Source organism: Bos indicus x Bos taurus, chromosome 2 (assembly GCF_003369695.1).
Source record: "Bos indicus x Bos taurus breed Angus x Brahman F1 hybrid chromosome 2, Bos_hybrid_MaternalHap_v2.0, whole genome shotgun sequence".
Taxonomy (NCBI): domain Eukaryota; kingdom Metazoa; phylum Chordata; class Mammalia; order Artiodactyla; family Bovidae; genus Bos; species Bos indicus x Bos taurus.
In genome coordinates, this window is record NC_040077.1 from 128,868,125 (window position 1) to 128,885,526 (window position 17,402).

At 47.9% G+C, this 17,402-nt stretch overlaps 1 long non-coding RNA gene across 1 annotated transcript in view; it reads right to left on the minus strand.

Annotated features, from left to right (window-relative positions):
• Positions 1-14,905: 14,905 nt before the first annotated feature.
• LOC113879315 overlaps positions 14,906-17,402 on the minus strand; it is a 59,380-nt gene continuing 56,883 nt past the window's right edge. Inside the window, exon 2 of the long non-coding RNA XR_003507289.1 lies at positions 14,906-15,129. This is a non-coding gene — a long non-coding RNA (uncharacterized LOC113879315). The remainder of the gene's footprint in view (positions 15,130-17,402) is intronic.

Consider the following 17,402-nt stretch of genomic DNA (forward strand, 5'->3'; position numbering starts at 1 on the left):
CCAGGCCTCCCTGTCCATCACCAACTCCCAGAGCTTGCTCAAACTCACGTCCATCAAGTCGATGATGCCATCCAACCATCACGTTCTCTGTCGTCCCCTTTTCCTCCTGCCTTCAGTCTTTCCCAGCATCAGGGTCTTTTCAAATGAGTTAGTTCTTCACATCAGGTAGCCAAAGTATTGGAGTTTCAGCTTTAACATCAGTCCTTCCAATGAATATTCAGGACTGATCTCCTTTAGGATGGACTGGTTGGATCTCCTTGTAGTCCAAGGGACTCTCAAATGTCTTCTCTAACACCACAGTTCAAAAGCATCAATTCTTCAGCGCTCAGCTTTGTTTATAGTCCAACTCTCGCATCCATACATGACCACTGGAAAAACCATAGCCTTGACTAGACGGACCTTTGTTGGCAAAGTAATGTCTCTGCTTTTTAATATGCTGTCCAGGTTGGTCAGTTTCCCACTTTCATACAAGAAAAAAATGAAGGTTTGGGACATGAAGTGGCCTGCCCAAAGGAGGCTGCCCTGGGGCACGAACCCAGGCCTTTTGTGTCCACACCCTATGACCCTTTGCTCTAAGCCTCCCAAGCCTGGCTCATCTCCATGTGGGCAGATTCCACATGTCATGACCCCTGTACACCCAGGGCCTAGTGCAGGGCCTGGTCAGGACAGGGAGAGCGTGCAAAGGTTGTTGAATGACTACATGAGCGAATGAATGCCTCCCTAGCTGCAGAGGGCAGACCCCAGGACACACTCTCCACCTTCCAGGAGTCCCTAGGAGGTGCTTTCTCTCATCAAGTTTCCACATCAAAGCTCAGAAGGAGGTGGGGAGAAAAAGGGCCTGGGCAAGAGGAAGGAGAGTCATGTACAGTAGCATCTCCTGAGCACAGTGCTTTATTTTCTTTTCAAAATTTTTTTCAAAATTAACTTTTTAGTTGGAGGATAATTGCTGTACAATATTGTCTTGGTGTCTGCCATACATCAACATGAATCAGCCATGCTATACATCTGGCCCGTCCTTCCTGAACCTCCCTCCTGCCTCCCACCCCATCCCACCCATCTAGGTGGTCCCGGAGCACCACTTTAAGCTCCCTGCATCATACAGCGAACTCCCACTGGCTATCTGTTTCACATATGGCAATGCGTATGTTTCCATACTACCCTCAGTTCGGCCCGCCCTCTGCTCCCCCACTGGGTGCACAAGTCTGTTCTCTGTGTCTGCATCTCCACTGCTGCCCTGCAAATAGGTTCATCAGTACCGTCTTTCTAGGCTCCGTGTACATGTGCTAATATACGATATCTTTTCCTCTTTCTGACTTACTTCACTCTGTATAATAGGCTTTAGATTCATCCACCTCGTTAGAACTGACTAAAATGCATTTCTTTTTATGGCCAAGTAATATTCCATTGTATATATGTACCATAGCTTTTTTATTCAATCATCTGTCAGCGGACATCTAGGTTGCTTCCATGTCCTAGCTATTGTAAACAGTGCTGCATGGAATGCTGGGGTACGTGTCTTTTTCAGTTATGGTTTTCTCAGGGTTTATGCCAAGCAGTGGGATTGCTGGATCATATGGTAGTTTTATTCTTTGTTTTTTAAAGGCATCTCCATACTGTTCTCTGTAGTGGCTGTATCAATTTACATTCCCACCAACAGGAGCATAGCACTTTACAGTTTGCAAAGCCCTTGCATTCACTGCCTCTTGCTGAGATCTCAAGGCAACTCTGCAAGCAGCATGGCAAAGCAAATGAACAAACAAAACAAACAAGAAAGAAAAGTATGCGTTCTAGGCGTACGGTTCAGTGGCTATGACACATGTGCTGAGTGGTCCTGCAGCATGTGGAATCCTCCCGGACCAGGGATCGAAGCTACACCCCCTGCATTGGCAGGCGAGTTCTTGTCCACTGGACCAGCCAGGAAGTCCAGAAAAGCTCCTTTTCCTCTTTGCACAGCCAGTGTGTGTTCTTTGTAATCACTTCAGAACTGTGCCACCCGATGCAATAGCCACTTACTACACGTGGTCATTTCGATTTAAATGAATTAAAATTAAGTTAAATTTAAAATTTAGTTCTTCAGTCTCACTAGCTACGTATCAAGTGCTCAGTTGCCACATGTAGCTAGCAGCTACCGTATTGAACAGGGCACATATAGAACATTTCCATCACCTCACAAAGTTCTATTGGACAAAATGGACTAATGACATACAAATAAGCAATAGGAAGGAGGAAAAAAAAACCCTGTAATTCCATTTCCCAAAGAAAACTACTGCTAACATTTTGGGGTGGATGTTTCCAGCTGTTTCTCTGGGTGGGTGTTATATGTTGTTTTTTTCGAAAATGAGTTAATACCATACAGATGATTTTATGGCCTGTTCTTTCACTTATCAAAGTACTATAAATATCTTTTTTATAACACCTTTTTAAACAGTAGCACAGTCTTTCTATGACTCTCATAATTTATTTACCCAGTTCTCTATTTGCAAGAATTGGTATTGTCTTTCCTTTTTGATTTTAAACTATCAAGGCAACTATTCTTTTTTTTTAATTCTTTTTTTTAAATAAAAAACACTTCCTATGACAAGAGCTATTTTTTATTTATTAATATTTATTTATATTTCAGCTGAGCCACACAGCCTGTAGGATCTTAGTTCCCCAACTCGGGATTGATCCCAGACCCCCGGCAGTGAAAGCAGCAAATCCTAACCCGGAAATTCCCAGGCTATCTTTTATTTTTAAATTGTTTCATCACTTTTGTTAAAGTAGTAGATGCTCATTGTAGAAATTTAATGAAACTACAAACAAACAAACAAAAATCTCCCCAAATCATTCTATTCCAAAATAGCCACATTTTCTTTCAACATTTTTTTGGTAAGATTTTTTTTCAAACATGTAGAAAGTTTGAAAAAGTAGCATAATAAACACCCACACACCTACCACTTCAACAGTTGAAGGCCCTCCCCCAATTTAAACACATGGGAGCTCTCTTTCTAAACATCTTCCTGAAGCTAAGCTCATACAAACATGTGTATATAGAAATAACATACATGTTGTTTTGAAATCTGTTTTTAAAAAATTTTTTTACTTTTAGTAATATATTGCAAATATCTTTATCAAGTTTCACTGAATAGGGACTTGCAGTGGCTAAGACTCAGAGCTCTGAATGTGGGGGGCCTGGGTTCAGTTCCTGGTGAGGGAACTCAATCTCACATGCTGCAACTAAGACCCCATACAGCGAATAAATTTTAAAATAAAAACAGATATTTTGAAACAACAACACAGCAGCTGTCATTTAAAATTTTTTTTCACTAAAAAAAAATAAATAAATAAGTTTTTTAAAGTTTCACTAAATGTTCTTCCACAACATCATGCTTCTGGCCCCTTAGCATCCATTGTGTGAATCTATCATAATTTTTCATAACCAACCCACTACGGTTGGACACTGGTATTTCCAAGTTTTCATTATAAGGGGGAAAAAATGTTCAGTGAATGTCCACGTGTCTCTTTGTCTTTGGGTGATAATCTCCTGATGGTAAATTCCTAGATTGGTGATTTCACGTCCTCAGCAATAATTTTACTCTTAGGGCAATTGTGTAATTTACATTATTTATTTTCATCTCTGCTTCTCTCTCCAGAGATGCCCTTATTTTGACCTCTCCTTTTTGTTTTCGTTTGTTTGTTTCTGGTGACTTTTTGTTTTGTTCGGACCGTTAGGGCTTGCCAGGTCTTACTTCCCAGACCAGGGATCAAACCCAGGCCCATGGCAGTGAAAACACCAAGTGTTAACAGCTGGACAGCCAGGGAAGTCCTTGACGGCTCCTTTCTGAATTTCAGACCCTAGCGCGATAGCCCATGACCAATGCTCAACATATTCATGTTGAATAGATGGTTTCTGCGTCTCACCAGCGGAGCCTGGTGAGGGTCATGACCCAGAGAACACAGTGGAAGTTCACCTTACTGGAGGTTGGGTTTTTCAGTCGGCACATAAATAAAATACCCAATAAATGTTTGCTAAATGAGCCAATGCTTGAAAATCCTTTTGGAAGATGGCGTAGTGGATACTAGCAAATGGTTCTGAGTTATTTGCACCGATTCATGCATCTAAGGCAGATGAATTCAGCAGCCAGTAAGAGCTACGCGCCATTCTGGACAATATGGAAGAGGATGAAACAAAGTCTTTGCTTTTGTGGGGCTGACATTCTAGAGGTGAGACAGATGACAAATAACAAAACACTTAGTGCGTCTGTTTGATAATTATGAGTACTAGGAAGAAAAGTGAAGCAAGAGAGGGGGCTTGAAAGTGCCAGAGGTGAGTGGGGAGGACAGGGTGCTATTCTATGTAAGGTGGCCAGGCCTTACATCAAGGCCTCTTTATCAATGAGCAGAAGTGAGCCCTGCGGGTGGACAAATGAGCCAGAGGGAAGGGAACAGCGAGTGCAAAGGCCTTGAGGTGCAGTTGTGCCTGGCTGCTCGCAGAGCAGCAGAGATGCCAGGGTAGCTCAAGTGAGGGAGTGGAAAGTCAGAGGAGATAAGGTGAAGGGAGGTGTGCACAGTTTAAGTAGGACTTTCTAGGTCTCCTGAAGGTGTGAAGATTTTCTTCAGGTGAGAAGCGAGCTACTGGAATGAAGTGACTTGACTCATGCTGGCTACAATGTGGAGAATGGAATATGGGAGGGACATGGGAGAAAGCAGAGCCCCAGTGGGGGACTTTCACACAGACCCAGGCAAGGAAAAAACGGTGTCTCAGACACACCATGTGGCTTTTAGTTCCCCAACCAGGGACTGAAGAAAAGTTATGACCAAACTAGACAGCATGTTAAAAAGCAGAGACATTACTTTGCCAAAAAAGGTCCATCTAGTCAAAGCTATGGTTTTCTGGTAGTTATGTATGGATGTGAGAGTTGGACTATAAAGAAAGCTGAGTGCTGAAGAATTGATGCTTTTGAACTGTGGTGTAGGAGAAGACTCTTGAGAGTCCTTGGACTGCAAGGAGATCCAACCAGTCCATCCGAAAGGAGATCAGTCCTGGGTGTTCATTGGAAGGACTGATGCTGAAGCTAAAACTCCAATACTTTGGCCACCTGATGCGAAGAGCTGACTCATTGGAAAAGATCCTGATGCTGGGAAAGCTTGAAGGTGGGAGTAGAAGGGAATGGCAGAAGATGAGATGGTTGGATGGCATCACCAACTTAATGGACATGAGTTTGAGTAAACTCCTGGAGTTGGTGATGGACAGGGAGGCCTGGCGTGCTGCAGTCCATGGGGTCGCAAAGAGTCAGACACGACTGAGCGACTGAACTGAACGGAACAGGGATTGAAACTGGGCCAAGGCAGTGAAAGTGCCGAGTCTTAACCACTGGACCGCCAGGGAATTCCCTCTGGACATCTTTTGAAGATAGGGTTGGGGTATTCTTACTGGCTCAGATGTGGGCGTGAGAGAGAGGAGTCAAGGATGACCCACATTATAGCCTGAGCAATGGTAAGGATGGGGTTGCTATTTGCTGAGACAGGAAGACCAGTGGAAGATCAGGTTTGAGGGTGAAAATGAAAAGTTCTATCGTGGACATGTTAAGTTTGGGTTTCTTGCTGAATATCTGAGTAGAGATGGATGATTCTGAGTGGGAAGGTCTGGACTGGAGAAGCAAATCTACAGTCATCAGTATATAAGGATATGTCTAAAGTCTCAGGAAGGATGAGGGCACCTGGAGAGTGACCAGAGAAGGAGAGAGGTCCAAGGGCTGAGTTCCAGGGGATTCTATCCTGTGGACGTGGGACAGATGAGCAAGAAGGAGACTGGAAAGGAGTCTTCTAAAGTGGAGGGGAACCGAGAGAGTGGGATCCAGGAAGATCCCTGAAGGATGAGTCCAGGAAGGAGGGCTCAGTCACCTGATCGGGATGCTGCCCAGGAGGATGCCTAGAACTGACCGTGGCACTGGGCATGGTCCATGGGATCAGTGAGGACCTTGACAAGAGCAGTTCCAGTGGGGTGGTGGGGGCCAAAGCCCAACTAGAGTGAGTTGAAGAGTGAAAGGGACGGGGTTCCCTTGTGGTCTAGTGGTTAAGAATCCACCTGCCCATGTAGGAGACACGGGTTCTATCCCTGGTCGAGGAAGATTCCATATGCCTTGGAGCAACTAAGCCCATGCGCCACAACTGTTGAGCCTGTACACTAGAGTTTGCGAGCCACAGCTACTGACACCTGCACTCTAGAGCCTGTGCTTTGTGACAAGAGAAGCCAACGCAATGAGAAGCCTGCTCACCAAAACTAGAGCGTAGCCCTTGCTCGCCACTACTAGAGAAAGCCCATACATAGCAAGGAAGACCCAGCACAGGTGAAAATAAATAAATCTTTTAAAAAAAAAGAGAGGAAGAAAGGGAAAAGAGCAATTCAGAGTGTCAATCTGGAAAACTCTTGGAGAAGTTTTACTGTTTACAAAGTGTGTCTGTGTGTGTGTGTGTTCAAGATGGGGAGAATGGCAGCATGGTTGTGTTGATGAGAATAACCAGTAGAAGGGGAGGAAACCGATGCTGTCAGAGAGACAAAGAGGACTTGCTGGATGTACTCGGGGTCAAGAAGCACCGAGTGCTTCGCCCAAGTGGAGGACGTGGTCTTAGGTGTATACTCCAAGCATCCACTTAATGGGGAGAAGCAGAGAAAGGATGCCCAGGACGGCTGGTGAGCGAAGGGTGAGGTGGGGGTCTGGGGGTGGGGGGGCTTGCTTCTGATCGCTTCTGTTTTTCCAGTGAAACAGGAAGCAGGGCCATTCTTCAGCTGACAGCGAACGCGGCAGGTTCGTTGTCCAGTATCGTTACAGATAGCTGTGGCTTCCGCTGACCCCCAGATGAAGAGCTTGGCTTATATTTAGGGCAGCATAAAATCCCACTGGATGCCAGGATCACCCTGGGCATGGTGAGAGCCCACACTTTGCTGGATGTGGGGCAACTGGGACCAACTGGGGGACCAGGGCAGGTCACACCACGCCACGTCCCCATCGAGGCATGAGTGCTCACATGGTGGGAGGGGGTGACTGCATGCCGTGATTCCTGCCCATTGCAGTCGTTCCTTTCTCCTTCTTCGTGTGTTTAAATGTAAGCTAAGGGACTTCCAGGGTGGTCCAGTGGTTGGGATTCCAAGCTTCCAATGCAGGGGGCTCAGGTTCTATCCCTGGTAGGGGAACTAGGATCTGGGATCCCACAACCTGGGCATGGCACTAGGATCTGGGAAACCACAGGCTGGGCATGGCACAACCGAAAAAAAAAAAAAAGAAAAGAAGTCAAATGCACCGTCGTGAGACTCTGGTATAAAGGCACAACTGGAACCTCAGGCCTCCTGACTCCAGGCCAGTTTTCCAGTTTTCTCTGGGCCAAGTTGCTCCATTTCTCATTAACTGTCAGCAGGGATCAGCAGACTGGCAGGGAGGAGAATAATGTAGGCTGAAAGGAAGAAGAGGGGATGTAAATCAGGGGATTCTGGGGCATCAGGGCTGGGTGGGTCCCTCAGATCATCTGGTCCAGCATCCTTATTTTATAGGCTTGTTTTGCAACACCCTGATTTTATTTGATCTCTCAGCTCAGGCGGAGAGCTTCAGTGACACACCCAAGATCACCCAGCAGGGCCCCCAGCAGCCCCCCACCATCATCATTGTCACCAGCACCATGAGCATCTTCCTGGGAGCTGGCCTGCATCAGGCATGCCTTGCTGCCACTCTGCATCTCATTTCACCCTCAGGGCCCCTCTGAGGTGGACACTCGGGTTATTTTCATTTCACAGGTAGGGAAACGTCACAGGGTGGGTAAGGCGCAAGCCAGGAGACCTTCCTCTCAACCACTCTGAAAACCTTGACCAGAGATCTCTGGGGCCTGATGGCCCTCAGATACAAGGCAGAAGGGGGGCTCCCCTCGAAACCTGAAAGCAGTAAATTTAAGACCAATAAAGGGAAGTTTTGCTCTGCACCGAGGGGGTACTGGCTAAAAATACTAGTGGCTACAAGAAGTATTTAGATGAATTCATAGATAGCTGATCTTCACACAGCAGTTGGAGTCATCTCTTAAAAACATAAACAACACTTCACTGTCCAGAACCTCCCACTGTACTTGTAGGAAAATTTAGCCTCTTGTCCCTGGTGTCTTCCCCACCCTTCCATCCCGCCCCTCACCTCCTGGCTCATTCAGTTCAAGCAGTGCTGCTGTCCTGGACATGCCCTGCTCCTCCTGCCTTGGGGTCTTTGTGTGTGCTCTTCCCTCTGTTGGAAGATAACCCTGGGCTGCTGTCCTCTCTGCTCTTTGCCTGGGTGGCTCTTTCTCACCCTCCACACTTCAGCCTAAATGTCACCTCTTCCAGGGGCTTTCCCTGCATGACCACCCAACTGAGTCAGTGCCTGGTCACCCTGACTTGTCACCCACGGCCTTCTTCCTTGCCCTTATTTTAAGCCTACTTAGTTAACTGATCAGCTTGTTTTGTGTCTGTCTCCTTTTGCTGGACAGTGAGTTTGACGAGGGCGGTGTCTTTGCCTGTCTTTTCATTCCCATGTCTCCAGAACAAGAACCCTACTAGCTTACTACCTGGCTTGTGCTGGCTATTTATTCAGCACTGACTGCTGGATACAATCCTAAACCACTTTAAATGAATTTACACATTCAGTTCCCATACATCAGTCCTATAAAAGAGGTCCTGTTAGTATCAGTATAATCCTTATTTTACATGTAAGGAAACCAAAGTACAGATTGGTGAGAAATTTACCTACGGTTACAGCTAGTGAGTGGCAGAGAAGAGATTACAATTCAGGCAGAGGGGCTCCACAGTCTATACTCAACCACAACTCTCTCTTCCTTCTCCAGTGTTTATTGAGAAGGTCATCAGTAGACAGTTGAAGAATAAATGAATGAATGAATGAGAGGGATTTGTACAAAGGGACCTGGAATCAGATAGACATGGGACTGGGACTCAGCTCTGTCCCCTGTGAACTTGGATCTCAGATTACAAGCCTATTAAGAAACAAAACCAAAACACTTTCCTGAGATTGCCTCAAAGCAATAAGAAAAAAAAAAATTAAACAACCTAAGAGAGAAATGGCGAAAGTTTGAACAGGCAATTCACTGAGAAAGAAGCCAGGATGCAAAATAAACAAATGAAAAGATGTTTCATCTGGTTAGGGAAATGCAAATGACGACTGACATGTTAGGCACCATGAAGAATCTGGTAGTACTAAGTGTTGGTGAGGACGTGGAGCCACTGGAGCGCTCACCTACCCTGGCAGCCAGAGGGGTGTGTTCATGGGTACAGCACTTTGGAAAAGAAACTCGGCAGCACTTGTAAAGTTAAACATGTGCATACCTGATGACCCACAATTTCAATCTCAGATATGCAGCCTAGAGAAACTCCCACTTGTGTGCAGCCAGAAACATGTTTAAGAATGATCATGGCGGACCTACTATTATAGTAAAAAACTAGAACGACCTAATGCTCATTGACTGGAGAACAGATGAAGAAGCTGAGGTCTAACTTAGACAATGGAATACTAGAGAGCTGAGAAAGTGAGTGAATGTGAGCTAAAATGTAAAATCGGGTATGTATTTTGGAAACCTAGTGATGCATGAAAAATCAAGCCAAAGAGGAATACCTATGCATCATATTATTTATATAAAAGTCAAAAAGCAAACAAAACTATGTTGTGTAGGATCCATCCCCATAGAGTGACAATATTTTTTCTCAAAGCAAGTGAATGGGAATCACAAAATTCAAGATCGTGTTGAACTCTGGAGGGAGGCAAGGAACAGAACTGGGAAAACACGTAGCTGGTTTCAACAGTGCTGGTGAAGTTCTAGTTCCTAAACTGGGGCAGTGGTTCATCGTCATTTGTCTTCATAAACCAAACATTCAACACACATTTTCTTTTGGTATTCACCAAATATTACATAACAAAGTTTTTTTCTTAACTTCTGTGGTTTTCAGAGTTGTTGTAAGAATCAAATGGAAGTGTGGATAGAGTGGTTTCATTCATTTAAAAGGCATCCATCATATTCTAGGAGAAGGCAATGGCACCCCACTCCAGTACTCTTGCCTGGAAAATCCCTTGGACAGAGGAGCTTGGTAGGCTGCAGTCCATGCTAAGGGTCAAACACGACTGAGCGACTTCACTTTCACTTTTCACTTTCATGCATTGGAGAAGGAAATGGCAACCCACTCCAGTGTTCTTGCCTGGAGAATCCCAGGGACAGGGAGCCTGGTGGGCTGCCGTCTATGGGGTCGCACAGAGTCAGACACGACGGAAGCGACTTAGCACTTAGCATCATATTCTAATCACCCTCTTAGACACCAAAAAAGTTGCTCAGTCGTGTCCGATTCTTTGTGGCCCCATGGACTGTATGGTCCATGCCAGTCTCCAGGCCAGAATACTGGGGTGGGTAGCTGTTCCCTTCTCCAGGGTATCTTCCCCACCCAGGGATCGAACCCAGGTCTCCCGTACTGTGGATGGATTCTTTACCAGCTGAGCCACAAGGAAAGCCCAAGAATACTGGAGTGGGTAGCCTATCCCTTCTCCAGCAGATCTTCCCAACCCAGGAATTGAACTGGTGTCTCCCACATTGCAGGTGGGTTCTTTACCAACTGAACTATCAGGGAGGCTATCTGGGAGCTTCCTTAGACACCAAGGAAGATACAAAAAGTGAGAATATGGTCCAACCAGGAAGAAGTGGCTCCAGATCAGAGCAATGAAGAGCACCAGCTCTGGGGCTAGAGAGACTCAAGTGCAAATCCCAGCTCGGCTATGTACTAGCTGTATGAACTTGGGTGGGTGTCCCTGGTGGCTCAGAGGGTGGAAAATCTGCCTGCAATGCAGGAGACCCAGGTTTGACCCATGGCTATTCACTCCAGTATTCTTGCCTGGAGAATTCCATGAATGGAGGAGCCTGGTGGGCCACAGTCCAGAGTCACAAAGTGTTGGACTTGACTGAGCAACTAACACTTCCACTTTTTCACATATGACCTTGGGTAACTTACCCTGCCTCCTCCCTCTTCCTTCGTTTTGTCATCAATAAGGAATAACAGTCATGGGATGCTATCAGACTTGAATAAAGCTTTAAAGATAACTGACTCACCATGATATAAGCATTTAGTAAGAGCTCAATTTTGCTTTTTTGTGCAAAATGCTGAGACAGTGGGGTGGAGAGGAGAGGGTCCATCTGCCCAGGTGAGCACTGAATGGGAGGAGAAGGATTTGGGTTGTACACTTAAGGCTCCAAGGGATGACTAAAGGTTTGAGACAGAAACAAGATTTGTGTCTCAGAAAGATGTCCCCAGCTAAAGTGAGGGGTAAGACCTGAGACAGGAAGAGTTTAAGAGGCTGTAAAAATAATCCAGATGAGAGAGTATAGAGTCCTGAACCAGGGGATGTGAAGTACACAGGGACAGGAGCGCTGGAAAGAAGGGGATGGATTCTAGAGCTATGGGGAGACAGAGTTGATTGGACTGAAGACTGTATGTGGGGACAGACGGCAGAAATCACATGGGACAATATCTAGGTGTGATGCCCTAGAACAGGGCGCTCAGAAGAAGCAGGTTGGAGGGGACAGCAAAAGGATGAGTCCAGAGTGGGTCAAGTTGAGTTGGGGGGGTTGGGGGTCATCCATGGACATCTCTAGGAGGTGTTGCATTTACTCGTTGGCAGCTCAGGGCAGAGCTCAGCTTGGAGAAGGTAACTGGGCCTGAGTGAGGTTATTGATATAGGGAATGAGGGTGTGCAGAAGGAGGAGGAGGAGCTGGGGAGACCGCAAATGAGCTGCTGGGAAGGGAGGCAGAAACAGGAAGGTGGGGTCTCCTTGAAGCTGGGGTAGGTGAGAGCTTGAGGGAGAGTGGGTGACCTACCCCGGAGTCGGACGTCACAGAGTCTGGCCATAAGGGGTTTTCAATGTCCTGGGCAGGAACACTTCCTGGTGTGCTGGGGATCCATCTTGGAGAAGCTTTTCTCAAGGTTCCCAGCGTGAATTATGGCCCCTTCAATCCCCCTGCCCCCTCCCCACGGCTCCCGTCCATCCTGCCCACCCCTCAGGTATTTTTTTTTTAACTTTTTATTTTGTACTGGGGTATCACCAGTTAGCTAAACAATGTTGTCACAGTTTCAGGTGAACAGTGAGAGGACTCTGCCATGTAACCATTTTCCCCATGTATCCATTCTCCCCCAACTCCCCTACCTCTTAGATATTATCATATTGTTCAATGTCTATTCCTGGTTGGTCTATAAACTCAGCAGCAACCACCAGAAATCATGCTAAACGTATTTCATTTGAGCCTCTTTTCAGTTTCAAGAAATCTGTATTCTTTTCATCCTCACTTAGCAAACTGAGGCTCATGTGAAGGCCCTGTAAGTCCGGGGGACTTATTTGGCCAATACTGGGGCCAGGTTCCATCCCTAACTTGTGGGTGGCAGGCAAGAAAAATAAACTCAGAGCCTCTGAATCTCCAATACCTGAACTCCGTGGTTCTCAAACTTGAGCCTAGGTACAGAACACCAGAGTTTGGTATGAATTGGCAGATTCCAAGGCCCCAGACTGCAGAGATTCTGATTCAGCAGATGGGAAACAAAGTCTGGGGACATTTTTAATTAAGCAGCACCCCAGGGGATTCCCATGCAGGTGAGGGAGGGCCACCCAGGGGGCAACATTAACCCCATCGTGTGCTGAACACACGGTCCAATTTCAGGCCCGCAGAGTGGTCCGGACCCCGAAGCTACTGGTTTCTGGCAATCGGTTAGGGCTCTGACTGCAGCTGGGAGCGGGCTGGGGCTGGGGGAGGCAGAGGGTGGTAATAAAGAAACAACAGGAAGCTCAGCTTTTATTAGCCCTGGGTAGTCACAGCTGCAGGTGAGTAATCTGATTTCTGCGGCGTCCTGTTTTCTCCGCTGCCTGGCGGTTCCTCGACACCCACTCACCTGCCACCAGCCACGGGAGAAAGGGCGGGTGGGAGGGAGGATGGGCGTGGGGCTCCGCCCGCTTGGGTCCCTCGCCCGCGCCCACGCGGGCACGCCCGCTGTGCGTTGCCCACCTGCCACGCACCTGGCACGCTCGCTGCAGAGACCCGGGCTCCGCGCCCTGCGGCGGAGGCGATGACGCGGACGCCCACTCGCGGCCCTGCGCCCCCGTCCCAGCTGCGCCCCCTAACTCTGGGCGCGCTCCCCCATCAGAAGGCCTGATGCCATCTCCCAGCCCAGCAGCTGACTTCTGAGCCTCGGTTGTTGCCTCTGTGAAATGGGAGAATGTCCATCTCCCAGTGTCAGGCTCCTGAGATGGAGGAGGGGATGGGGACGTTATAAACTCTAAAGCGCTGTCCCAATGCCGAAGCGTCCAGGAGAACCTAAGAGGGGCAAGTCTAACTGCTCTCTGCCTCAGTGTCCTCACTTGTGAAATAAGACTGATTAACCCTTTTTCAGAAGTAGATAGGGCTTCCCTTGTGGCTCAGCTGGTAAAGAATTGCCTGCAAATGCAGGAGAGACCAGGGTTCCATCCCTGGGTTGGGAAGATCCCCTGGAGAAGGGAAAGGCTACCCACTCCAGTGTTCTGGCCTGGAGAATTCCAGGGACTATACAGTCCATGGGGTGGCAAAGAGTCGAACACGACTGAGCGACTTTCACTTTCCCTTCACTTCATGAGTAGATAATGTTCACAAAGTGCCTAGAAAGTGCCCACGCTGAGGGCAGCTGCTATAGTTGTAGGTATCATCACTTACTGCCTACCCAGAGATAGGCATTCCCTCCTCTCACTGGGGCTTTCCTTGGTTTTCAGCTCCTATTAGGGAAATGCAAGGTTGAGGAAGACATGGATGGGAAAAGTCTGAGGATGGGAGAGAGTCAGGGGCTTGGTTCCATCCCTAACTCTCTGAACCAAATTTTCCAGCTATAACTGGGGTTGATAGCACAGTCCCTGACAATCCACAGAGGTGTAAAGACCATGGAACGAGAAAATAAACCTGGAAACACTTGTAAACTGTGAAGTGCTGTCTACATCCAAAAAAGAAAAAAATTAAAATTTTGTCTTAAAGGGTCTTGGATTGGTCAAGAAACAAACTAGATTTAGGCAGTGAGTCACCGAGGGTCCCCATGAGAAAGGCCACTGGACTTGATCTTCACTCCTGGAGCCCACCATGTCATGCCATGCTGGGACAAGGGTGCGGAGGGAGATCCTACAATCAGGAGGCTTCAGGGTCCAGTTAGCCGAGAGGCAAAGGTGTTCTGGGAGCACAAAGGAGGGAGGAAGTTGGCTCGCTGGGGTGAGGCAGGGAGGAAGACTTCCCGAGGAGTCAGCCTTGAGAGGACTCTTTAAGGAATGGTTATAGCTCCCATGGGGAGAAAGGGAAGTATATCGCAGTCAGAGACAAATTATAGCAGAAAAATCCAGGGATGAGAAAGTGTGTAGTGCGTTCAGGGAAAGGACATGAAATGTGGCTGAAATGCAGGGCAGGAAGGAGGGAGGTTCAGATGAAGACAAGTTGGGCAGGGCTTCCAGTGCTTTCCTGCTGCTGCTGCTGCTGCTGCTAAGTCGCTTCAGTCGTGTCTGACTCTGTGAGACCCTATGGACAGCAGCCCACCAGGCTCCTCCATCCACAGGATTCTCTAGGCAAGGATACTGGAGTGGGTTGCCATTTCCTTCTCCACCAGTGCCTCCCTAGGGAGCTCAGACTCTATCCTGAGGTTGATGAGCGTATATGAAGGCTTTGCAACAGGGGAACGATGTAGTCAGGTGGGGGTTCTAGAAAGATCCCTGTGGTAGGTGTAGAGGATATTTAAAGGCAAGAAGAGGGAAGAGAGGACAGACTGAAGCCGTTGCCTTGAGTTGAAGGTGGCCTGAGCTAAGGCAATGGCAAGAGGGTGGGAGAAGGGACAGATGGGTGAAACCTTTCCAGAACAGAACAGCAGAATATTCAGTAGAATGATTTAAGGAGAGAAGGTAAAGATGACTGAATTTTCTGTCTCTGGAGCTTGAGGTGGATAGGGACAGCATTCATGGTGATGGGAGCCCAGGAACAGAGCAGAGTGAGGTCCTCTTCAAAGTACCCATTAGACATCCATTTCTTCAAGAGCTGTCTGTGCTGTACCTCCAGACGTGGGAGCAGATGAAGACCCAGCATCTTCCAGGGAAAGGCTAAAAGTGAGAGAGAAGAGAGTATTAGGGAGAGGCTAACGAGAGACCAAAGAATATTAGGAATCTTTTGGTTGTAAGTAACAGAACTCAGTTCAACCTAGGTTTAAAAAAAATTTTTTTAAGGAAAATGAGAGATATTAAGAGTCTAAAAAAAAAAGGGTCTAGTGGGCCTGTTATCTTGGAGTTTCAAGGGAGTGTCAACTTCAGACATTGCTGGATTCAGGGTTCCTGATAATGTCATTGGGTTATCTCCCTGCCACCTCCATCAGTCAATTCTGTTTGTTTCTGCCTTTCTTTAAGAATGGGCCATCTTCTTTCTCTCCCATGACAGACTGGCCCTCTCCAGTCCCAGAAAAGATACATGTTCAGAACATTGATCAGCTCACACTTTGGAAGGAGGAAGCCAGTGGTCCCCATCCGCTGCATCAGCAGTGCTGGGGATGGTGGAGGCTTGATTGACCAGCCCATCACACGTGCAAGACCCAGCCCAACCATTGTACCAAGGAGAATGGGGCCCTGTGACTGGCCTACTTGCCTTTCCCAGTGGGTAGGAACCCGTGAGGACACCCCACTAGCCTGCAGGTTTAAGGGCAGACCTCTGGGGAACACTGACATTTCCAGGTTGCACGGAACTTGGGAAGGAGACTGATGAGTCTGAGAGAGGTTCTAGGAGAAGCAAAGTCTTCAAGGGAGGAGAGAAGTTCTACAGGGAGGCAATGGAAAAAGGCAAATTCTGGAAGGGATGACAGGTGCCCCCTGTTCTGGGCTCCAACCACCCACCCTCACTTGGTGTGGAAAAAGGCTGTGAGCTCTGATGGGCCAGTGCAGGTTCTACCACGGCTCCCGGTAGAGCCCATTTCCCCACCTGTGATATGAGGACACTCACAGAACACCCACCCCATAGGATGGGTGAAAGGTGGGAGCAAGATGGCACAGAGAAATGCTTACCCCGATGCCTGGCACACGCTAAATGCTCAGTAATTGGGAGCTACTTATTCTGCTGGTGGAAGAAATTGTTAGTAGTGGCAGTGGTCATAGCCCCAGAATCCTGAGACCCTGATGGGTAGAAAGTTTAGCTAATACCTTCAGGCCCACTGAGGCCTCACGCATTTATTCATTCAACAGTCTTTAACAGAGCCCCTGCTGTATGTACCCCAGTCCCAGTGTCAGACATGGCAGCACACAGGCGTCTAAGGCATCGGGAGATATGATATGATGGTGAGTAGCTACTATTCGGGATGATAAGTGCCACAGGGCCTGGGCTGTGGGAGCCCAGATAAACATGGCTCATAGGAGGCACCAGGGCAACTCTATAGGAAAGCAACATTCGAGGTGGTGCTAAAAGATAACTGATGGAGACAAAAAATGCTGATGTTCTGGGGACTTCCCTGGTGGTCCAGTGGCTAAGACTCTGAACTCCCAATGCAGGGGGTCTGGGTTCGATCCCTGGCCAGGGAACTAGATCTTGCATGCTGCAACTTAAAGACCCTGCATGCTGCAACGAATATCTGGCGTAGCCAAGTATATAAATAAATATTAAAACAAATTTTAGGTGCTAATGTTCTCTGCGTGTCACAGTGGGTCAGATGCTGGGTGTGCTGAGCATTTTCATATAGGAGGTGGGGACTGCTGTTCCCATTTCAAGGATAAGGGAATAGGGACTCAGAGTGGGTAGGTGGCTTGCTCAGAGTTACCGTACTTCCAAGTGGGGGCACCAGGGCTGGCCTGACCCCACCAGCTGGGTTTACCAGGTGGAGAGGAGAGAGAGAGGATGCCACGGAGCGGGAGAAGAACAAGGTAACCCAGCCCTCTGGGATGGGGAGAGGAAGGCAGGAGTCCCCCCTGGAGAGCCCACACCTGGGAGGGGGTGAGGCAGGGACAGAAGGACAAGGACAAGATGGGAACCTTGACCTTCAGCAAGTCCTGTGCCTCCTGGGATCTCGGTCTCCTCTGTACAGTGTGGTTGAGCAAGTCTATTATCTCCACCCCCATTTTACAGATGAGGAAACGAAGGTTAGATCCAAGCCTTCCAGGGATGAAACTCACATGCCAGGGCCACCACACTGCAGTGCTGCTGGAGCAAATGCGATGTGAGAGTTCACTGCAAACCCTCCTCTCTGTGTCAACGGTGGTAGCCACAAAGGGCACCCCAGAGGAGTGGGAGTCCCCACGGGAGCAGCTCTCAGGGGATCCCAGAAGACAGTCCTGTGCTTCTATTCAGAAATTCAGCCTCTTAAGGACCCTGGAGAAAATTTCATTCATGCCCTGGGAGG